Genomic DNA, 24,996 nt, shown 5'->3' with positions numbered 1-24,996 from the left:
CTGGGGATCTATGAAGGATGAGCAAGCTACCAGGGACCAATTTTCCAGGGCATTTTATGAGAAGTTCTTAAATCTTAGGGCACTAGCAGCCACTTTCTACAGTATATCATTGAATTAAGAAAGTTGCTATATAGATGTCCTGGTACTTTCAGGAGAGATGTGTTCAGTTAAGGGTAATAGCAATCAGCGGCTACTTTTTCTGCTTAAACAACATATACTCTAGTTTTAATGTTCTATTAAGTACCAATAAAACACATACTTCCAGCTTTGGTGGGTGATCAGTCTGCAGTTTAACTAAGTCCCCAGGAACTATATCTTCCTATTATAGCCACTGTTTTCATTGCACTTTGCTGATCATGATGTCTTTTGGAAGTGATTTTCCTCCTAGAGATTTTTCTCCTAGAAACTCTGGGAGGGCTCATGAGTGGCTATGTTTTGGAAGGCACAACGAAAAGATTACAGGCCTCACTCTCCATTGCCTTCCACCTTGGATAGTGATGTAAAATGCTCATCAGAACAACCACGCAAGGTGCCAGGCATTTGTAAATCAGACTCTTTATGTTTCATTTAATCTGATGAGAATTAGAAATGGAAACCAGGGGGGATATAAAAGCTTAAGGAACTTGTAATGAGACAGGAGGCCATTCATTTCTGGGTAACTAGTTCCAGTCCAGGCCAAGCTGAATTAAAAATCTAGCTGGTGGTTGTTATTCAAAGTGAACTGGCTGCTCCTCTTCAGCTTCTAGGGGACAAGAGAAGGGAGTGGAGGCGGCTCCAACATAATATTTTTCATTCATGGATTTCTTTTAAACTCGCCGCTGGTGTAAGCTGGGACCACTTCATGGCAGTCAGTGGTGCAGCACCAGTTTACAGCAGACAACGCCACTCCTAAGCAATTTGTACTTTACAGCGATGTGCAATTGTTCGTTTCTTCATTTTGAGTTAAATCATTGCTTTCGGGGACCTGAAAAATATAGTAACATTTTGGGATGGAAGAAGGCCATATGGCCAGGCTAGCTCTCTCCACCTCCACATGTATATTTCACCCTGTCATGTTTTCCCCAACTGCTTGTTTTAACTTGCCTTTGAATATGTTAATGATTGCAGCTTCAGTTAGTACCCTAGGGAGTCCATTATACATATTAATTACACTCTGCATAAAGAAGAGCTAAAGTATCTGCCTAGTATTTTTCAATGAAATGTAAGCACTTAATGTACCTGTATGGTTTTACCCTAAAACATTGCCTCTGAGAGCAAGAGGAAAATGGTATCTTTAAGATGACTGGAATAGATGTAGACTGTATTTGGATAAGCAAGGAGACCATATTCAGCACCGCAGACTTCTGTCTAGTTTTTAATGCCATCAGTGCTGTAGCTCTTTCAAATGTCAAAGAGAATTTCACTTGAATTTTAATGTTCTTCAGCGTCACAAAATAAAGTTAGTTGCTTCCATTGTCAAAAGGGCTGAAAGCTGTACAGCTTCCTTCTACCATATGTGACTTATCACATACATTTTTAAAAACACACTTCTGTTATTAAGACATATGTGATAGTACACTTCTGCAAATGTGAATTGCTTTTGGCTAAAAGCCATGCACTAATAAGTTGAGTTGAATCTAACTGCAGTTGACATCTGTTACAATATATATCTATATATTTTCTCAGTTGCCATTAATACAAAAATTTTCCTTGCTTTTATACTTTGCTGACATAATTGCTGTCTCCCAAAGCAAGACTCAGAATTAACTCAGTTTTAAATATTACAGTTTAATTCAGTGTCTGCAAATAAGGCCTTGTACCTGTGATGTTTTGCATATTCGTAAAGGTGTCACGACTAAGGTTTGTATGGATATTATCTACCTGTTTCGTCACCTAGAATTATTAATGTTCCAGTTTTTTACTCAATAACATACCCACAGTTGATACAATTCAACATCATGTTTTACACAGTGCGGATCACTAAAGATGGCTGCTGCCATTTATTCTATAAAATCTCTTTCATATTCTTGCGCTTTTTGATAAGAGGAGCAACTAACCCACTAAAGTTTTATAGGCACATCAAGGTTCTTGTTTGTGCTTGTCTAGAGAGGTATTTAGACAAACTGGAGTGAGCTCCTTTAGTAGCTAAGTATGTGCAGGTGGCGTTCAGATTCACTCCTTTGGAATACATGCTCTCTTTTGGACAGTTACACAAGCTTTCAGTCAGCCATATTGCACACAGCAAGGAGAGCTGTGGAAACACAGCAGAGCGAGGGGAACTCATCTTTATGTATTTGTAGAATCATCCAGCACAACATTGCTATAAATAAGCATACTAAAAAATATATAAAGAAGTCATAATGCCTGCAGAATTGATCTTTCAGTGGAAATAATGCAGCTAGTATTTTTAAAACCCCAAACACTCAAAATAACACATCTGTCTGGATCAGGTACCCACAGGGCTCCGCTTCCTGCAATATTCTAGTACCTTATAATTTTTAATGTGGTTATTATCATAGCACCCCAGTGAAGTAGGGAAGAATAGTTATCTCATTGGGAGCCAGGACTGTGCCACTTGCCCAGGCTTAAACAGGTCATGCGTGGCAAAGTAGGGAATTAAACTCAGGTCTCCCAAGTCCCAGTCTCGTGCCCTGTCCACTGGATCATGTTTCTGCTCTGTAACACCTTTCTCTAAGAATCTCAAAACACTTTAAAAACATCAGTGAATTAAACCTCATCCCCTCCCTGTGAGATAGCTAAGTATTACTATCTAACTCTACAGGTGGGGAAAACTAAGCCCTTGGAGTTTAAGTGACTTCACCAGGGCCACATAGTAGAAGATTTCCAGTTATAAAGAGGCTGTTATCCAAGAAATAATTTTAAGTCAGCACATAGCTGAAACCTGTAAACTTCTGGCTTGTGTGCTGTGCTAGCGTGGAGGAGGAGGATCACACAGAATTAAATAGCAGGGTTTGTTCTGATACCCAGCCCTTCCTGTCCAATGAATGAGATGAGGGTTCCACTGGGAGAGCTTGTGGCCAGGATAATGCATAAACTAGGAGCCCATATTAGCCAACTGCATCTTAGGGAGGAAATCACAGATTCTGGAGGAATCGTGTTCATTTTTCATCAGGTCTAGGCAGCAAGGACAAGGGAGATTCCATTATCCAGCATCCAAACGTGTACGATCCCCAGATCACAGGGCCATCCATGTGAGAGGCCTTCATCTCTTTCCTGAATAGGCTGGTTGCAATACCAGTGACTCTTCTTAGTCAAAATCCAGGCCGGATCGCCTCTTTGCAGAAGACTCCACAGGTCAGGTAATACAAATCCAGGCCTGATCTCTAAGGCTAGAGAGGCAAGGATGTGAATCCCCATGCCCCATGGTAGGACAACCCTGTCCCCACCTCCTCGGTCTCCACAGCTGTAAGAAGTGGGGAATGGTGCCAAGAAGACAGTTCTGTGTGCCCTCTTCCACATGAGAGTTCCGCTTATGGAGAGTCCCTTCTGCACACGGATTGACCATGACCTAACCCCAGAATTTGGCTCTTTGTGAATAATGGCTAAGAGATTCCTGGGGAAAATAGGCAGGTAAAAGAGTCATCTGGCTAAAACCTACTATTACGCACAGCTTCAGAGTCGAGTATTTAAGAGACAGATTACATTTCTGAAACTGAAAAATATGCTTACCATGGAAATTCACATATTATCTTAATTATTGGCTAGTGGTGAGAACGTTTGAAGGGAATACTTGCCCCAGGTACATTGCATTTGGCTTTGATTTCCTTCTGTGTCCTTTCTCCCCTAATCTTTTATGGCTCTTTTAAAGATCTTTAATGGAAAGATAGCAATAAAACTTTTCTTTAAACACCTGCTTACGTTAAGTTTTGCTCTAGCCTTAATGGTATCCAGATACCTAAACCTGGATACAGACGGTGCTAACATCCCAATTCTTTCAAACGTTTCATTTATTTTCAATTTCATTCATTTTCCTTCGCTAACAAGACCAGCATGAGCTTGTTAACCAGAAATGCTGGTAGTAGTTATTGTTCTTTCTTGTCCATAAAATTCATCTTCTGGTTGTAATCCTTCTAAAGCTGAAGGGCATCCAACTTTACTTCCTAGGGGTTGTCTTACCCATCCAGTCTGAATCACAAACCCTTAAAATCCATTACAGAGGTGTCCTCTCGTTTGTCGGTGCATTGGTATTTCTTATGGCCCTTTCATCTTCTCTTCTGTACAGGGTGGGGGTGATTGTTTCTACTGACTGCATTGTAAAAATATCTATCATTTATCAGCTGGAGTGGCACCTCCCGCCCGGGATAGGCTTAATACAGCATGGAAGGTCTGACCCTTAGTGAGTCAAGCAGAGCTCGTGGGTTTTCCTGTTGACTCACCCAGCTGGAGAGCAGGAAGATCAGGCTCACCGGTTCAGTTGATGTACACTGAGTTTCTTTGGAGCCATAAACAGCCCTCTGGGCACCAGCTGGCACCAGTGCAAGCTGATGGGCTGTGATTTTTTTGTTTTTATCCAGTCAAGTCAGACGTGTAGTAACCAATAGGGGGATAAGAGTAGTAGTGTCCCCATTTATACATTGCTGGGCTGTTGCACAAAGTTCTCATTTTAAAAAAGGAAAAGGCGGTGTTCAGAATAAAATGGGGTGTCCTATTTATTGGCAACCGATTGGGAAATTGGCCCAGTTCTATTCTTATGCAGAATCTAATGGAAACATGTTCCTTAAAAACATCACTAGGAATGTTACAATCAGTCCATTTTAAAAAACAATAACATAGCTCTCCCAGGCCATAAAAAGGCTGAGCAATTTACGTGGCACCACCTATTTAATCTCTTTATTTCCAAAAGCTCCCCTCCTGTTACTCTTTAGACTCTACTCTCAGCTAACTACAAAAAAATGAGTTAGCACCAATTAAATTGGTGCTAGAAATCCATCCATAATGCCTCAGTCCCTGAAGTGTCCGTCCACAGTCATTGCTCAAAGAAACCCATTCATATTTATGTTTTAATACTTTAAGTCTAGCATGCAAAAGCGCTCAAATCCCCAGTAAAAATCCAGACAAAACCTGCTTACTAGCAATTAAAAGAAGAGATCCTTAGGCCCTGACTCTGCACTTCTGTCCATATAGACACCTGCACCTGTGAAGAGTCCCATCAGTTGAACCAACTTGCAGGATTGGGGCCTAAATCTTATATATTCCTGCATGCATTAGCATGTTAATCAGTGAAATAAACTATAGCGTAATATGAAAGAAAATGAAAAGCAGTTCAAATGCACCAGAGATAAATAAACAAGGCACTGACCCTACAAGCTGCTCTAAGTGTTTGTACATGCCTAGTTCAATGGGGTTCTGGTCTAGGACTAAGAGTTCCTAGACACCATTGTAATAAAAATCAGTACTAGTATATGGATTAATCCCTGTGCCCTCATAAAGCTCGTTGCAGGATTGGGGCCTAAATCATTACTTCGTGAAAACCAATACATGTGCGTGCTGCTGTTGGTTTCCAGTGGCTTCTGTTGAGGGGGCAATGGTTTTCATCAGCAGAGTGGGAACTGCAAAAATATCGCAAAGGATTATTTTACTCTTACCTGTTAAAGGTTAGTGTTGGGAATGGATTATAAAACATCACTTTTAAACGGTTTGCAAAGAAACACACATATTAAATCCTTTTTGATTATATTGCGCTAAACCCTAAATACTGATTTTTATGTAAATTTTGACTCTTGCAAAGCTCCTACAAGTCAGCTATCCCCAGGTGGTTTTATTTGAGCTTGATGCTTCCCTTAGATCTTTTTTCCTTCTTGAGATACCTTTTTCCTGTAGTCCAAAAGTCATCACGGCTGCTGAAAGATGTAGTATTTTAGACATAAAATAATAACTCTATTTAATCTTTTGCCTTTATTTTCTGAATTTGTTCCTCTGACACATCTTGTTAGATATATTTTTATCAGTCCAGAGGATAACCACAGCAGGGCTATTTTTATTTCTAGGGAAATGATGCATGATAACTGCCAGCAGGGCCCAAAACAGTAAATCGTCCAGTTCCAACCACAGAATGTATTAAAAGTCTGTAGCCTGTGGTAATAAGTTACAATTTAGTTGACTGCAAGTTTGCTTGGACTTCAAACTGTACAAATGAGTCTCATTGGCTAGGAACCAAAAATATAAAGTAGTTTGTGCTTTAGCAAGGTTTTCAGCTACCTCACAACAGGTACCCAGAGAGAGTGCACATTTTTCAAATGATTGCAATACATTTTTATAGTGAAATGGTTCCAACTTGATTGTGGAATTTATCGTATTTGCTTACAAGACAATGAGATGAAGAGACTCAGAGCGCTCATTCGTCTCCCCTCTTTCTAATGTGATCTCACACCACAAATACTGAGCTCTGTTGGCCCCTTCTAGCTGCAAAGATCCCAGACGGGAGAAGTTCATTGGCCAGATTCAACGGGCCAAGTTCTGCTCTCCTGACCCCCACATTGATCCCATTGCGACTACTTTACTGAATAAGTAAGGCTACATTTTAGTCAAGGGTATTTTTAGTAAAAGTCATGGACAGTAAACAAAAATTCCCGGCTCGTGACCTGTCCATGACTTTTACTAAAAATACCGGCACTTGTACCCCTCCACCGCCTAGGAGATGCACCAGCGGAGGTCTCGGGCCACCTCCCTCAGCACCCACAGCGCCCCAAGATCACCCCCCCCGAGCACCCGCAGCCCCCCACCCAAGTGTTAGTCACAGGTATTTTTAGTAAAAGTCATGGACAGTAAACAAAAATTCCCGGCTCGTGACCTGTGTAAATTGATGTAACTCCAGTGGCTTCAGCTGAGCGATGCTGATTAACTCTAGATGAGGATCTGGCCTGTATAGCTCACACTCTTTTCTTATGTTCTCTGCTATGCAATTTTTCCCCCCTTCAAAATATTGCAAGTTAAGGAATTAGGGCTAAAGCTTTCTGCTTGTTGCTCATGGAAATACTACCATTGTACTCACGTGGGCACGGGCAATTATAATTATGATGATTTGTTTAGAGCCATTCTAGACACTTTTCAGACGACGGTCCAAACACTCAGGAGTTTGTGACCTGAATAGAAAAGGAGTACAAGGTGCTGGAGCTTCGACTGGGGTGTCAATTTGAACTTTGAAACCCTCAGGCCCTGTTGCTTGCACAATGAAATTCCATTGATTTCAGTGGAGTTAACTCCTGATTTACACCAGTGTAAGAGAGTGGAGAATTGACACTCATGACTTTTGCTGGGTTGTGACTCAGTGTTAATATGACTCTTCCCCCAACCCCTTTGTATTACACTGAAATGGTTCAGAATAAAAATGGCCTTCACTACTATAGCGTAGTGTATGTTCAAGAGCAAGGGGCTGTCATGCAGCAAACAAAGCCTTTAACTTTGGCAGTCATTTAAGAAAATTAAAAGAAAAACAGGTCTATTTCATGCACCTATTTCTGAATACAAAGTAAAAAAAACCTTTTGATTCTAAGGGAGAGAAGGAAGGGAAGAAAAAGTCCCAGTCATTTAGGATCGATGAATACAAAAGAAAGGCAAAAACTAGATAATGTTTCAGGAAATAACACTGCTACAAGGTTAATTTTGCCTGGTACTACATTTCCTAGTATTGAATTGCCTCATATACTCCCTCAGGGATTGATCCTGCGCTTGCAATAATCGAGGCTGATTTTATTGGAAAATCACCTCTGGATGAGAGACATACTCTAGAGGAAACTTTGTATGGGTACAAATAGGCTTTTGGTGCCAGTGCCATGTTGCCCACGCCAGCGCCGTTATAGTTCCCAATCTGTCTGTGCATTCAAGCAGCAAATTCATTAGCAACCCTTCTGGCAGGATAGAAAAATAGACTTATTAGAGAAATTTACTTGGAATTGTTTTCGGGACTTGCTGGATAACAGTTCAGTAATCGAATTGTGCCTCCTTACAAGAGCATTACGTATTTTTATTAATAGTGGCAGGGAGGCTGTAAATATTACTTTAAGGGTGGTTTGTGCAATACCCTTTTACATAATACTATATGACTAGCAAAGATGATGGTTGAAAGGCGGGATTAGCATATTGGAAGTGTGGGGCTGCTTTTGATGTCTGGGTTGATGTTTATTTTCTGTTGTATGTCAAGGTCTTATTGAGTCACGTAACTCTCACATTACAGATGTAATGTTTATTCAAGTATTGGCTCATCCTTCAGACCCTGCCAGCTTGCTGGCTTTTTAATTATAGAAGTGGGCTATATCTTGACAGCGTTGTGTACTAACTAAGGGACCTACGCTCAGATATATACACTGGCTTCCAGGCCCTGTCAAATGGAAACTGAGCATATTGTAAACAGAGCACATTTAGCCTCCAGCTGGGAGAAGGGACACATGGAGAACCCATGTACTGGGGCCCTCTGCTGACCTTGGAATGACTTTGACTGTGTAAGGGCTGAAGGAAAGTTATAAAAAGGCTGATTCATACAGACAGGTGAGCAGGAAGGAAAATCAAGGGGATTGTCTAGGCAAACGGGGGGAAAAAATTCATAAAGAGATCAGTGAGAATTCTTACACTCTCAAGGCCAACGCCAAGCCCTCATAATCAACCTCCCTTGGAAACACACTGACAGACGCATGAGCAGGAACTTTCCATTGCAGCTTTCATGTGAAATCTCTGCATATGCCTCCATTTTAAAAAGAAAATGAAGAACTCTAAAGCTTGATGTGAATTTTCCCAGAAAAAAATTAATTTTAACTCTAAGACCCAAAAGGGATAAAATTTAGGACTGCAAAGGATAATTCATACACTCTGCTTGCTAATTCCTGTTGCCGTGATTGTTGTTGTTTTACTGTGAGATGTGGATGTGCAGTATCAATCATAGTAAGCTATTTAGACACAAAAATAAGTGGCATATGGCTTAGCACTTTTGGGTCTGGCAATCAAGTAGCAACCTTCTGCAGTGCAACTGTAGTTCAGTTCCCAGTGGGCATCACTTTGATGACTAGATATATTGAGTTCCTTGTGTCATTCCAAGAGAGCAGAATCTCATACAACTTGGTTTTAGCTTCCTCTCACTTCATTTCAATTTTCTATAACCAGTGTCATCACATGTAACAGTTTCTTCATAATGGAACTTCATGTCAAATCAGATTTGTCTTTCATGTGAAAGAGCATTGTGAAAAGTCCTCTGAAATACAGATCCCTGGAAAAATTCTTACTATAGTAAAAATGGGGATAATTTTTATTTTAAGGAAGTGTATGTCCCAGAGCCCAAGGCAAAATCACTGCTGGTAACTCTGAGAAATATTTAGTGTTGCGTTCGGCGATGCTATTAGCATTCTTTACAGGACTTATACTGCTGCTTGCTGAAGTCATTGCTGTGTTAAGTAATAAATAAAAAATATTTGTGCAATCACAGTTGAAACCGAAGCCCCAGGTTGAAATTTAGATCCTAATTCTTTGTCAGGAGAGTGACGTCACAGGAAAATTTGACCCTGGGTTTTTAATTTACCCCTTGTGTCTCAGTATCACAGCGTGTTAAATAGTATGGTGCTTCAGTAGCAAAGTACAAATGCAGCGAGATAAAAAGAAAGCCCGCAGGCTTCGTTCATCACGCCTTACTCCCATTTTACACCATGTAACTTCACTGATCCCTTGTCTCAGCTGCTTCATCTTCCCCTTTCGTCCCCTCTCCCAGCCCCCCCCCATGTCTGCTTATGTGCATTCTCTCCCATCCACATTGCCGCTTTCCCCTATTCTACCCCTCATTCCTGTCCTATGCAGGCTCCTTGTACATTCCCTACTAGCTGCTCCTCCTCTCTCAGCAGCAGCCAGCTCCAGCTCCACCCACCCTGCTGAGAGAGAACTGCAGAGGGAAGGGCTGGGACACACTTTTAAGAGAAAAGCAGTAGCCAGAGTGTATGGGAAGCTTTGGGGCCCATTCGGCTACTGGGAGGGGAGTGCTCAGTGTAGAAAAGTTGCCTCCTGCACTGCCACAGATTCCCAGGAGGTTGGCTGGGAGGCCAGTTCGTAGGACAGGTTTTGAAAACATGACTGGCCCAGCTACACCAGCAGGTTTGTCTCCATTGGGGGCGAGGTGGGGGTGTCAAGTCACCTTAATGTAAGGTGAGAGAGAAAACAAGGAGGGGGAAGAAGCTGCCGAATGGGTAGCAGAGATTGTGCCTGGATTTATCAAGGATATGAGGAAAGCCGCAGAAGGGGCAAGCAAGAAGAGTTCCACTCAGGGAGCTCCCATGAAAACCGCAGACAGAGCCGGATGGTTGCCAGGAAAGGGAGGGATCTGATGGGAGAGCACTAGGATTGGAAGAGGAGCCACAGTGAGAGTGGAGATAAATCATCAAGACAGGAAATAGAACCCAACGGTGATAATGACCAGACCACATGAATTCCTGTTTGACCTATTGGACAACCTGGTTTTAGTGTTGTCTGGGTTGTCTTACCACCTGGACAATCCACATGCCCCTGTTGGAATCTTCGTAGAAACAGATGTCAGGTGGTGTTTGTTTGGTTTTTAATTTGCTAAAAGAAACCCTCCCTTTTCTATTACTATGATCAGTGCAGTCTAACTGTGGTTTGAGGTTCTATCCAGAACATTCCCGCAGGAGAACTAAGTTGCCAGTTGAACCCTTCTGCATACCTTACCCCTGAAATTTCTAAGGTAGGGGAGCCCTGCTAAAATACACTCTGATGAAGCATGTGCATTTACATTCATATAAGTGTCCCATATATAAGCAAATATTTCCCCGTGCGTGTGCACGCACACATGTAATTTGTGGCAGATGAAATTATATTGCAAATGTTGCTTTAAAAATAAAGTCTTAAGTTGCAGCCCTCATGACTAGATACTGTGTGTAATTCTGCAATTAGCCTGAACGTACTGGAAGAAGAGCGATTGCATACAAATGCGTCACAGCTTTATAAGCATCACACTTAACTGAACGGGGAAGGGCAATACGGCGTTCTGGATCAGATAGCCAAGGCTGCCCATCCCCTGGTTTTATTTCTTGGCTGTTTCCTACAATTTTGTGAAATATTTTTTAATGTGACAAAGTCACTTCAATTACACAGTCATTATAAGTTTTGCCAAGGTTGACTATGGATCGTTTTGTGTTCATTAGAGCACAAAATTAGAATTTTCATTGCAGCAACTATAAACAGTGTTGGCTCAAAGGAGTCAAGTTTTTTTTTCCTCATAAAATCTTGGATGAACTCTAGTTGGGGACTTGCATAGGTTTTTTTTTTAATGTATTTTAATTTTCTAACTGTCTTGTGTTGGGTTTGGTTTGCATTTGGTTTTATTTTCCCATATCCCTGGATATATTTCTTTTGCCCTGGAGGTTGAATAAGTGAATCTCTTCAAACTGATGACATTGCCACTCTTTGCATGAATAAGCAGGTGCAGTCAACATCTTCCTAAGACTGAATATATTATCCCCTCAACATCGTCAGCTTTAGATGGTTCAGTGCCTGCAGTTTAGACCCAGCCAAGTTTGGAAAAGCCATAAACTTTCTTTGGGCATGTGCTTAAGTCTCATTGACTTAAACACATGCTTAACTTTGAAGTGATTTCCAGAATCAGATCCCCTGTTCGATGGACTCACAAACTTAGAATCAACTGGGCCTGATTCTGCTAAGGAAGAATTTAATTAAAGGCAAGGGAATTATACTGGCACAGAAATGGAGTGAGTTAGAGGAGAGTTGTGTCCCATGCATTTCAAGCAATAGATTTAAAAAAAAGCCAGGCTGGGATTCTCAAAAAAGTCTTAGGGAGTTAAGTGCCCAGATCACATAGAAATTTGGGTGCCTAACACTCCCAGGCTCCTTTCAAAATCTCAGCCCAAGCTTTCAAAGGTGACCTGCACAGGTAAAAGATTGGGCTGTTCCATTCTTTCTTTCTGTAGACATATAAGATCTAAATGGCTTTCGTGGGGTGGGGGAGGGGCTTAAACGTTTCTGTTTGACTTTTACACTAATTTTTAGATCTCTTGAACCCTTTTGTTACTGGATTAACTCACTGCACAAACCACGTATCTAAGAATCAGTTGAACACTTAGTTTAAAATTTAAAGCAAAATGCTCAAGGTGAGTGCTTACTACCCTACCTTCTTCCTCCTCTCTCTATGTCCTGGATTCCATCACAGGCAACTAGAGGAGTAACGTCCAGCTCAGGTAGACATACACACACTAGCTTTGATAGAGCTAGCATGCTAAAAATAGCCATGATGGGATGGTCTAGCCGCCCAAGTAAAATTCAGTCCGAGACCCTCGCTATGTACTTGAGCGGCTAGACCATGCTGCTGCCCGTGCCGCTGTGGCTACACTATTATTTTTAGTTGGCTAGTTAGATCAGTCTACCCAAACTAGAAATTACACTTGCAGATGCAGTGTAGATGTACCCTTAGGGTAGTAAACAGTTTGCTACATCTCTCCTAGCAATCCAAAGAGTATGCACTCTTCTTGGCATGTGGTGTACTCACGTTTTGCCACCGGGGTACTCAAGCATAGGTTGTTGGTTTTTTTAGATGTAATATGCCAGGATAATGTCTTCCAGAATAAGAGATGTCAGTGAGTGTACCAATGGGCTTTATCAGCTTATACCTCATAACCAAACCTGGAGCTATGCGGAGCATGGACAGCATACCAATAGCAAAAGGCACATCTCTTCTTTTTTTAAAAATGTCTTTAATGTTGTTATTTACTATTTGCATTGCATTCACAATTAACCTACCATGAATGTAAATGATAGGAACATCAAAGTTTGTGCATCACAGAGGGTGCTTTAATTACATAATTTAACTTTTGTATATTATTTTCTTATAATTATGTAGTAGTACATGTACTAAAGTATATTTGGTGAAAACTCAATAATATGGGGCCTCATTAGACCATGGTTTTATTAAACCTTTGCTGTGTGTGTATATGCACATGCATGTGCAAATTATAATGTATAGATTAACACATTGTGGATTGGTGGAGTTTTGCTGTGTGCAGTAGGGGATTTTGCTTCAAGCTGCGTATAAAAGTTTGATTCAGAAACTCTTCCAAATCCTATCATTTTATACTGGCTGGTATAAATTAGCAAGCTAAAAAATCTAAATACATTTGTATAAAATGTCTATCAAAGGAGATAACAAGACAGACAGACACAGTGAACTATGAGTAGTGTGTATAAAATATCTAGATGCATTTCTCCAGGCAGGTTAAATATAAGTCAGGGAAGGTGAAGAAAAACCCTTCTGCTGTTAAAATGAATTTGTTGTTTGCACGCGAAAAAATTTTTTAAAGTGCTTTTAGTCTGTAAAGAAATTGGTAAAGCCAAGCATTCCCTCCTCACTGAATGTGATCATTGCTGAACTCAAATAGTGGCTTGCTTGCATTAATGTGCTCAGTGGTCTGGTGGAAATCAGGAAAATGACAGGGCGGGGAAGGCAGCCTTCCTCATTTATTTATTCTGGAGAAATGGTGCCCATTAATCTATCATGAAAATGTAGAATTAAAAGAGAAGGAACTACAGTTGAGAACTTGGCAGTTGCTTGCAAACACAGATGGACTTGCAGTGTTTCAAGATTTTCCAGTCTTTTGTTGTTGATAGCAACATTAAACATGGTCCTTGAATTCCTAGTGTTTATCTAGAATCTCCATAGAAAAATAATTGTGTATATTTTGGATTGCTCAATTCCCTTTCAGTGTATTTGCGTAAAGTTTTTAACCTTAAGTGCAAACTTTGTACACTGCTTACTTGCTACAGTATAAAAGGCCGGGTTGAGACCATATATCCAGACAAAGGGGAAAAGAAGAAAGGTCCTCTTGTATAGTTAATCATTTGGATTGTTGAACAATGACTGTAGATTGTTAGTCAGCTTGAAGCTCCTATCCTTAGAGATTGTAAACTGTGTGGTTTATGGCCCTTTCTCCCAACGGGCAGTCCTCATGACCTAGGGGAGGATTACCCCTTTAATAGGCTGTGGGAGGCATGTCTGTTCATTATGTAATTTCTAGTAGAAAAATGTAGGGCCAGATCCTTAGGTGGTGTAACTCGCCATAGCTCCATGGAAACTGAAAACCCAGCCTGAACTACATCTCCATTCTTGGGAACAGTGGAAGGAGCTAAAAAGGGGTGTCATCTTCTGCTACCTATCTATGTGTATGGAGAACATTTTGCTGTGTCGTGTAAGACCAAATGGACACAGTCTGTGTAGGAAATCGCTGCGTAATTTTTGAAAATTTGACTCTGAATTTCTCCTGCATCCAAGTAGGCAGTGTAATGGCAGTTTGTCCCTTAATGGAAATAATCTAAAACTTCTCCAATGAGATATTGCAACACCGTACAATCCAAACTATTTATAGGACAAGGACATCTTGAGCAGACATCCCAGGTAAAAATCAGTAAAATCAATAGAAAGAACAACAAAACTTGACTCAGCTGTATGACAAATTAAAATGAAAACTTTTAATCTTGTTCCCACAAAAAGAAATCTGAAAGCGAGTGCTTCACTGAAAACCCTACGTGCAAGGGAGAAGGGAATCTTGCAAAGGGATCCATGCGAGCAGACCTGGAATGCACATGAAGTACCATGGAAGGCCAGGGGACTGTTAGGGTGCAAATGTACACCCATGCGAGTCATTTTGGAGGATCAGGGCCTAAAACAGGGATTGGCAACCTTTGGCATGCAGCCCGTCAGGGAAATCTGCGGACGGGCCGGGATGGTTTGTTTACCTGCAGTGTCCACAGGTTCAGCCGATCACTGGCTGCGGTTCGCTGCTCCAGGCCAATGGGGGCTGCGGGAAGCAGTGGCCAGCACCTCCCTCAGCCTGCGCCACTTCCTGCAGCCCCCATTGGTCTGGAGCGGCAAACCGCGGCCAGCGGGAGTTGCGATCAGCCAAAGCTGCAGATGCTGCAGGTAAACAAACTGGCCTGGCCCGCCAGCGGATTTCCCTGATGGGCCACGTGCCAAAGGTTGCCAATCCCAGGCCTAAAATCTCAGTTCTGCCAACAGGTACCAGTACAGTGCAACTTTTCCTAAGGAAATACTAAAATACTAGCTGCTTAATGGAGGTATTTTCTAACAATGGTGAAGAATTACCCTCAACGTAGTTTTGGATACTTTGGAGCTCTCTCTTAAGGCAAGGTGTTGCTTTAAATGGTGGTTGGCTGATTTTTCATGTCATTCCCATGAGAAAAAGGTTGGTCGTGTGGTTAAGGCGTTGAACTGGGACATGCGATATAGAGGTTTAATTCCTGGTTCTTCCACAGACTTTCTCGGTACTTGGGCAAGTCACTGAATCTGTTGGGGCCTCAGGTCCCTATCTGTAAAATATGGAGAACAGTGCTTCCTTTGTCTGTCTTGTGTATTGAGATCTCAGGCTCTTTGGGGCAGCGACCATCTCGTCCTGTGTGCAAGTTTTGCAGCTCATTTAATGAGACTGTTGTGGATTGCTGCCCCTTGCTGGTTCTATAATAAAAATGAGAAATAATAATGAGGATGCTTTTGGCAAATTACATGATCTGCAGTGAATTTTACCAAAAAAAATCACGTATTAAAATGGTTACACGTCATGCAGAGTTTTTCAGTGGCGTGTAAAGGTACGGGGAGGGGAGGGAATGTGAACTTTCCAATAATTTTGTGCAAATGGGAAGTTTTTTGGTACCAAATCACAACAATTTTGCAAGTATCAGCAGAGCAGTTTTCAGAGGCCCACTGCACCTCTGATTGCCTGTTTGCTAACCTACTGCACGTGAATTTCATAAAATGCTTGTTGTAAATGTTCTTGCAGCACCCACAGTTCTTTTGCTTTAGATGTTCCCATTTTGTCATGAAAACTGTGCAGAGTAAAATCCAAAAAATTCTCCCAACTCTACGTGACATTTACCTGAGCGGTGCAGATCCTACAAAGCTGGCAAGGATCGTTCAAAAAGAGATGGAAGTGGCCAAAACCAAACCAAACAAACATTCTCTGCTAGACCAAACAGTGGGCATAAAGCAAGAGCTTTGTTGTGTAAGTTTAAACTGACCCTGGTCAGCTCTAGCTTGCATGATCCTCACTTATACCAGATATCGCTAGAGGAATTTCTTCATTTGTTTAATATCAACAAGCAATTCATCTAGACTTCACTCAACAGTCATATGCAATTATATCATCATTCATGCACATTTTCCAAAACCCATCCACACTCGTAAAATATAAACCAATGTATACAGTGATATATACAGCTAAAATATGATTGTTCTTGTCATACAAAACATTTATTTATATTCATTTCTTGGCAGAAGGCAACAATCTTTATTTATTTTATTATTTTTCCCCATTTAATCATTTTAAATCCACATGACCTTTGAAAAACGGCTCCAGCTTTTGGTTGCACGTTGCCTAATGTAATCATGCAGTCTGTTGTGTGGCAGTCCACTACTGCTCACGTTTTCAATATTCCCATTCCTCACTCTCCCTTCACCCCAAAGCAAATTGCCCCTGACATGATCGTCCAGGGAGACCACCCTGCTCTACCCTGTATGCAGAATAATTTAAAAAAAACAACAACACCCTCATCTTTTTACTTATTTTTCCTCCTTGTTTGCTCAGTCATCTATTTCCATCCATTCACCTCAGTGAAAATTTACCAGAGTAAAGATGGCCCAAACTAAGTGAGGACCTCATGATTTGGCTTATTAATATTATTATAGCAAAACTCTATAGCACCCTTTTTACTACCTAGTAGGAAGATTCATGGTGAATTTGACGGAATTTCTGGGTGGAAAATAAACACAACTTGGCTCCAGACTATGTAGGATGATCCGAGCCTTTTCGGGACAAATCCAACCCTCCAGCACCAAGCCCAAATGTCTGTTCTGGGGAGGCCAGAGAGGGGGAGCCAATTGCTCATACATTTTTACATGAATGCAGAATTACTATCATTGTTCATGCAAATAGGTATTTCATTAGCTAAAAACCCATTGCATTCACAGTGGTAATTGCACATTCACATGCAGGACTCAAACAGGCAAGGATTTTTGTGTACCAGCCCTGGTCCTCCTCCTTTGAAAATTTGGTCCTAATGGGTCTGTGTTTCAAGCCTGGACAGCTACATTAGGATATCCAATCCTGCCCTTGGATCCTCATACCATCACCTAGCTACCTACCACTGGTGTGTGAGTATGCAAATAGTGATTGTGAAGGCCAAATATGGGGTGCCTTGTTAACTTAGGCACCCCACTGTCTATTTATACTTCATCAGGGCTTGTGTTGCGGGAGCAGTATCTGAGTGGCCTAACTGCAGTGTTTTCACTTCTTTTGTCACCATAACTCAATTTAATGTAAACATTTGAGGGCAATTAGAAATGCAGCACATCTAGCATTCTGTACTCAAATGTGTGATATAAAACACTACCCCACTTCACAGAGAGGCAAACACCATCGAGAAGATGGGCTTATTGAAGGTATTGGCTGTGTCCTTCATAAGCTTTATACTTTGTTCATATACTAGACTCTATCTTAAATATAAGCCTATCATCAGGTTTAGCAAATCAATACCATAAGAGTGTGAAATGGTCCCCAGAAATCTCCAGAATGCCATTTCACAGGAAAAGCAATTGAAAAAGAAGCTGCAGTGGAATATCTTATGAGATAGCCATTTAGATCACAGAAGGATCATAAAAGTCAGAAGCATTTTGTTTGAAGCAAGGTTCATAATATAACCATACAGGGCTTGCTGGGAAGAAAGGAAAATTGCAAACCAATTTGTGGTTATGGTTTTTTCTGTCAGTTCTACTGGGATTTAAAACTTGTAAAAGGTAGAAACTACTGCCATCTTACATTGCTCAACTAGAAAGTGATAACTATAATCATAGCAGCTAAACAAACACCAATTATTGGAAGCCAATAAAGTCTTTATTAACTTCAAAGCAATTAGTGCTTCATGTGTTCATTTTCTACTGAACAAGGAGGTGTCATACAATAGCATTCATCAGTGACAGTCTAGGATTCATTCAAGGATTGTTTAGCTATATGTCTCAGAATATTTTTGTGAATGAAGGTTGAATACTTTCCAGTGCTGCCTGATGAAAGAAATAGCAAAAGAATTAGTCTGCGTTTCCCTGTGCATTTAGCATGCCATCATATTTCAAACCCTCTATAATCCTCAGCTACCCATTTTTACAGATCATTCTTTTTCAATACACAGAGCCCTAGATTGAAAGTGCAGAGAATTTCCCACTGAACCAGTATTTCACAAAATGCAAAATGTCATAAATAACCCCATTCATTTTGTCATACATAATATTCAGCCCAAGGAATCTCTCATATACACTCTGAAAATTAATATGTAATCTTTATTTTTTAGTGGAAGCTGACAGATTTCCTGGCCAGTTACAATGTCTTGGGCCAAATTTAAATGAATCTCCAACCATTGGAAACCTAATTAGATTGCATTTGCAAGTCCTTTAAAAAGAATCTCTGTAATTCATGGCTGATTACAAGCTAATATGGAGCCAGTCTACCTTCTTCTTTTTTTCTTTTCTTTTTTTTTTAAATCCATGCAATAAAAATAGTTTCTGGTTTCTCTTCTGCTAAGATTTCTCTTTAAAGAGCAGCACTGCTTTAATAAAGATATAGGAAATGAAATTCTGGCTATGTTACACTCAATCAGATTACTTTGGACAAATGAAAAGTCACACTGCCTCCTTTAATACCATTAGAAGAATTGATATTGCACAATTCTTTTTAGGTCACAATGTAGTGATGGTTAGAGTCCTGATGTCATTTACCCTTTTGTGACACTGATGTGCGTCTGCCACTGCAGAAACATTGCCACAGCATATTACTGATGGAGGAGGAGGAGGAGGGCTAATATGTTGTGATCTACTGGGAAGCAGTGTTGCAGGAGGTAATTTTTTGTACTAATGGTCCCATGAAATGTAAGCGTATAGATGCAGATTACAATTGTGTGTCACACCTCCTTAAAGGGGCAGCACAGAACATGCAGGGTTGGTCATTTTGTGCCATCTTTGTGCTGCCCAGATTCTAGGTCAGCTGGGGGCCAGAGTGTCCCCTGGCATGAGGCAGAGCAGCCCCAGGAGCTGCTGGTATTTATGGTATTCTCCACAGGGGTATTCTCCTGTGGGCTGTCACAGCCCAGGATCTCCATGGCAGCATACACAACAGAATCACTTTTCCTGCCCCTGGCATTCCCCCAAGGCCCCCAGTGCAGAATCGGGGATTAATTCTGCAATCTCTGTCTCGTGGCAGCATGAAGCAGTTCACGTTCATACAATCAGGGGTAGACTCTGTTATTCAGATGCTCTCTAGGCACTTTGAACTGGTCCAGCAGCATCAAGCTGTCCTAAAGCCAGCATAGCCAGCCACAGGAGGATCACCCCAGCTATAGTGTCAAATGGGCAGCAAAAACGTTCTTATGCCGCCTCTTTCCCTGTAGCCTGGCCAAGGCTTCCCTGCACCTTTGCAATCCTCAGTTGCTACACCATTGGGACCACCGGCAGCAGACAGACTGGTAAATTGTCCGGCTATACCAAAAGAAGGACAGGAGACATCTGATATGGGTTTAATCAGGCCGCAACTTTATTATTAGATGTCTGGGACTAGCTGGCAGATTAAAGTGTACAGTGCAGGTAGCCCCATGTTTATTCCATAATTACCCGGGGGCTTCTGCCAGCTCCCACTCTTTTTCCATCCAGGTCCCTCAAGCCAATGCGCTGCTGGGACCTTACCATCCACCCCCCCATCACAGGAGGGTTAAGGTGGACTATAAGAAAGGGCGGGTGGCCGCCTGCTATACCAATCATAAGAGTCCCCAACTACCCATCCCCTGTTCGTTCCTTTAATGAACACCTCCTTTTTAAGTCCTTTTCCAAGCCATTTATCTGGTCACTGAATCCCTTCCCTATGGAGTACCTGCACTGGACATCCTGCCTACACTTATATAATGAGTTGTGACACAGCCTACTGCCCTTCATGCCATGCATGAACAAAGCCCTTCCTGAACCTCCTGTTTGGACGGCCAAAAACCCCAACTGCACCTAGGCCAATCTGGTGGTACGGGAAAAATTCCTTCCCAACCCCTTAAAAAAGGAGCCGTTAGCGTAATGCCCACCGCAGGTCTTGACCAAACCTCGCATCTCATCACCTAAAGAGGAGGGAGGGTGGATGCTGCCTCAGCCAGCTCCATGTGAAAAGGGGACTTCAGGCACAGGGCTGCCCCTTTTAAACCCTTCATTCCCAGGAGATGAGTCACACTGACCCTTTTGCAGCAGTTTTCCTCTTACCCCCCAGCTAGGGTGACCAGATGTCCCATTTTTAAAGGGACAGTCCTGTTTTTTGGGACTTTTTCTTATATAGGCGCCTATTACCCCCACCCCCTGTCCCGTTTTTCACAGTTGCTAGCTGGTCACCCTACCCTCATCCATAAAGCACTGTTCCCTTCATTTGGCCTGCGAGACAAATTCCTCCCCCTCTCCCCCCCCCATCCTGCTTAAAGGTGCAGTGCGGTCATTAGAGCCATCCCCAGGCTAATTTACACTGGAGGACTGGCCAGGTACACGGTAGTCCCTGGATCAGGCAAGCAGAAAGTGGTGCTTTCCCCACTCCTGATTTGCACTGTGCACTTCCCAGCAACTGAGGATCTGGGCCGTGAAGTGCTATGTGAGTGCTTGAAGTTATTAGTTATGTACACTTCTGGATCATACGTTGCAAATGATTATATGAATGAAAGCTTAGGATGCTTTTGCAGTTTCTCTTTTGGGAGGCAAGAACGGTACTCGTTTTGCTTTTCATAACCCAGAATTATCTCCCAGCACCTGCTTTCTCTATTGCTGCGTGGTTTGGTTTTTTTCAGTTATACGTGTATTTACGAGAGTGAAACAATGAGGAAAGAATCCAACCTTGAGCAACCATTATAATCCATTTATCAGAGAGGGACAATTACAAATAGTATTTCACCAATTAATTAGTATCCTTCATTATATAAACACAAATCACGCTAAACCCGCTTCTCTTAATTTGCATGATTTGCACCATTTTTATCTTCTAGTATGACTGATGCTGTTGAAATAAATTTCTTAACATGGCTCAGAAAGACAAAGGCAAATTATCTCATTTCCCCAAGTGAGTGTTAATGAGGTGGAGGCAGAATGGCGTCTCTCCCACTCTATACAGTATCTCTTCTTGTGGGCTGAAAAAATCCTTAATTATAAAATGCATTAGGAAATCCTGTGTCTGGATTGGTCAATAGCGAAAGTGCTGTCCTGGCACGACACCATAGGCCAGCTCCGTCCTGGGCCAGCCAAACCACATCACAAACTAATGTCAATGTACCACCGCAAATGATGGGCCAGTGAGACAAACCAGTCAGTAATTATTAATACTTCTTAAAATAAAACATATTCCCGACAAATTAGAAACTGTCTAAAAATACAAGCAAAGGGACACGAGCCAAGAGTGGACGGAGAGCTGGTAGGCAATTAGGGCCAGATCCTCAGCTTGTATAAATTGGAATAGCTCCGTTGACTTCCTTAGAGCAGTGTCAGTCTGCACCAACTTGCGGATCTCGCCCATGCGTCGGATTCTCTGCTGGCGTAACTCCAATTGTGTTATGCCAGCAGCAAATTTGACCCTGTGGCACATTAGAAATACCACAGATAGGCTGACAGATGAGACACTGGGGCTGACAGAATAAGCCAAGAGGTATAAGACAAAGAGAGAAGACGACGGACAGTTTGCTGCTTTGGGGAAAGAAGCAAATTAATTCGCCAAGATTAAGGTTTTGCTAATCCTGCTTTCTTAATAGATTGTAAGTACAAGATAGTCTGGCCTAGGTAGCTAAGCTTGTCAGAGAATTAGCCTCTCTGTGCAGGGCCAGATTCTGTTCTGAGTTGCACTGGTGTAAATCCAGAGTGATTCCACTGAAGTCAAGGAAGTAACTGCTGTATTAGAGCAAGGGCTTTTTTCCCCCCTTGTTGTATTATCAGCATTGGCTTTAAAGAAACAATGTAATGAATGAGTAATAGGCTTAAGGCATCATGTCATGACGTGCGGCTGTTGTTGGTGTTTAGCACCAAAGCAAAGTTCTGTCATTTTATGGCCACCAAAGTCACTTTCAGGGATCTTATGATAATGTTAGGAATAGTTTCAATAAAACCTAACGTAAAGAAAGAATAACGTGGCTCTTGCCTCTTGAGATTGTGAAAGTTCCATGTTGCGGTGGTACTTCCTCATAGATTATGGACATGACATTTTGGTGCATGGTTTAGGATCAAATCCAGCTCCTGATCAAGGCAGTGAGAGTTTGTGTTAGCCCTCCATGAATAGTGGTCTGATGCTAAGGTTGCAAAGCATGTAACTATTTCAAGGAGAGTCCTATGTGGAAATAACGCATGACTGAAAACTTGCCCTTGTGTTTCAACATTTGCGGTCAAAATGAAACCTTTTGTCATTCCTGAAATCAAAATGTTTCATTTTGTTTTGCTGAATAGACCCAGGAGGCTTCCTTCTGAGTCAGATCAACATTAAATTGCATTACACTAGTTCATTGCATTATCACAGTTGTAGTTCGAGCCCTGATTATCTCTGATGAGCCGGGCTCCTTAAAGGACCATATCTTCCACGAGGCAATGCAGATCCAGCTGTGACCAGTCTGCAGGCACCCGAGCAACAACTCCTATAAGGCAACGCAATAGGGATCTACAGCTTAATGGGTTTTTTAACTGATTCAAAACTAAACATTTCCGATCAGTTCAATAAAATGAAGTATTCCAACTAAAATCAAACAGAGCCGAACAAAAATATTTCATTTGAATTTTCCCAGTTCAAAAACTGCCCACAAAATTTGAAATTTTCCCACCGAAAAATTTAATTTTGCTGAAACTACATTTTTTGTTAGAAAATCATTCTGATGGGAAATTCCTGACCAGCTGTAGTTTGTATCCCATGTAAGAACCAGTCAGAATTGGTGTCCCTGGACTTAGACACTGGGGAAGGGCAGACACATGGCACAACCTCCCCCATCTCCTTTGTGTCACCTTGTAGCCCCAGACTAGTAGAGTAGAGCAGCTCCTGTGAATCTCTAAGTGCAGGGCCTGCAATTTTTCCTGGCTTTTATAAAAGCGTACAAGATATGGGAGGAGTCTCTTTAGGCCCCTCCCACTGCATGCACACCAAAGGGTCAGAAATAATCTGGCCCATTATGGTTATCAGGATCTTGTGTTTTTTAAGTGCGATTGCCCCCTGCTTGAGACTGGAAGGGAGAGAAAGGGCTCTGGCAATGCAGATTCCTGTGATCTCCTTCTGCCATGTAATCAGAAATGGCTCTGCACTTCTGATTACATGGCAGAATAATTCACAGTAATTGCTGCCTTTTCAATGGGAATGATGTAAAGGCAAATATCAAGGCCTCTGTCTGACAAAAGCAGAATACAGAGGGAAAATATGAAAATAGCAACTTACTTCAGCAATAAAGAGAGTATATTTTATACCGCAGTTTTTCTTTTTGTTAAATCATGACTCTCTAGTAAATGACATCCCAGAAGATATTTATCAAAGCAGGAAAGCACTAGAAAGAAGCACCCTGCATTCACTTTAATATTTTTCCTTTTCTTCTGACATTTTCTTGCCTAGAGATCTAATTCCATTAAAAATGTACAGTTTTTGACTGGAAGACTTCTTCATCTTTCAGATGAATCTTAAAAGTACATAAGGTCTGTAGGGCAGCTTTTTTTAAGTGCAAATGAGGCACACGGTAGAATATTGTCTATGAGGCTTTTCAAATTATTTATATTCCTGCAGTGCTTTACTTTTCTCTTTCTGTGATAATGATAAGGAAAAAGTGAGGCTCCGGTGCACCTTCTGTGGAGCGCTGTCAAACAACATTAGTCATATTCAATATCTGATACAGGAACTTCGTTTGGACGATCTCCATTTTTGTTGGATTTATTAGTAGTTGTCATGTCTGTACCTTTGTATGATGCACACAGTAAACAGAAGAGTTGCAAGTCGTTAGGGCTATGATTGTTCAGTGCAATACCCCATTATATGTGTGCCAACGAATGTGTCTTCAACATTCCTTCATTACGCTTACTTTGTAGTACACATGCAGTTGCTCTAGGGATACTGATGGTTACGCGTATTTATATAGTATATTGACCTACAGCCATATCACCGTGTGCTATTCTCCTGTAACCTTCAAAAGCTAAGCAGCATTGGGCCACATCAGTACTTAGTTGATAGGCGTGCTTTATAGATCACCAACGTGCTGCAGGAAGTGGTAATGACAGATGGCTGTCTTCTCTGACTCAGTATTGAACCACTGCCCCAGCATTGCGTTAGAGGATACTGTGCTGCTGGAAGTGTCATATTTCAGATGAGATATAAAACGGAGGTCCTGGCCATTTACAGTCATTCAAGATGTCATTGCACTCTTGTAAGGTTTAGAGCTAACTGTGGTAACCATCGTGTCCTGGCCAAGTTTCAACTTGGGTAATTACATTCTGCCTGCCTAAATTTCCCCAGGCATTTTAAATTGCCTGTTTGTACTGGTGTTGTTAAAGTCACTTTCCGCCCCTTTATCTCTGATTGCATCATCCCCATATTTTGGGTCCACCCACTGGCTTCCTGTCTTTTAACTACACCAAAGCCAAATGCCTCATCTTCACACAGCTATGTAACCTAGAGTACAGTGGTCACACTTTCTAATTTTGCCTTAGCTAGCTCTGTAACTTCACCGCGCTGTTTATATCCGTTATGAGGACTACTCAGAACTGCTGAAGGCACTAAGATAAAGGTCTGTAAGGGTCCCAGTCTGCTACGCTTAGTCACACTGAGTAATATCTCACTCAACCAGAGGAGCTCCTGCAGAATGAGGTACTATTTAGCATGAGTCAATGGGTGGCAGAAGTGAGCGCTTCATTCTCTAATGCAACTGGCAAATTTTTAAACCTAACCTTTCTGTATTATCTTGCCTCCTCCTACGTCTCTGCTTTCA

General features: G+C 41.6%; 1 protein-coding gene across 7 annotated transcripts in view; it reads left to right on the top strand.

The window, feature by feature from the left end:
• The window catches only part of AFF2 (AF4/FMR2 family member 2), a 488,228-nt gene that overhangs the window by 407,892 nt on the left and 55,340 nt on the right, over positions 1 to 24,996 (top strand). The gene's annotated exons all lie outside the window — the stretch shown is intronic.

This window comes from Mauremys reevesii, linkage group 9, assembly GCF_016161935.1.
Source record: "Mauremys reevesii isolate NIE-2019 linkage group 9, ASM1616193v1, whole genome shotgun sequence".
Taxonomy (NCBI): domain Eukaryota; kingdom Metazoa; phylum Chordata; order Testudines; family Geoemydidae; genus Mauremys; species Mauremys reevesii.
Note: the sequence above shows the minus strand (reverse complement) of the source record. Positions and strands in the feature narration are given on the sequence as shown.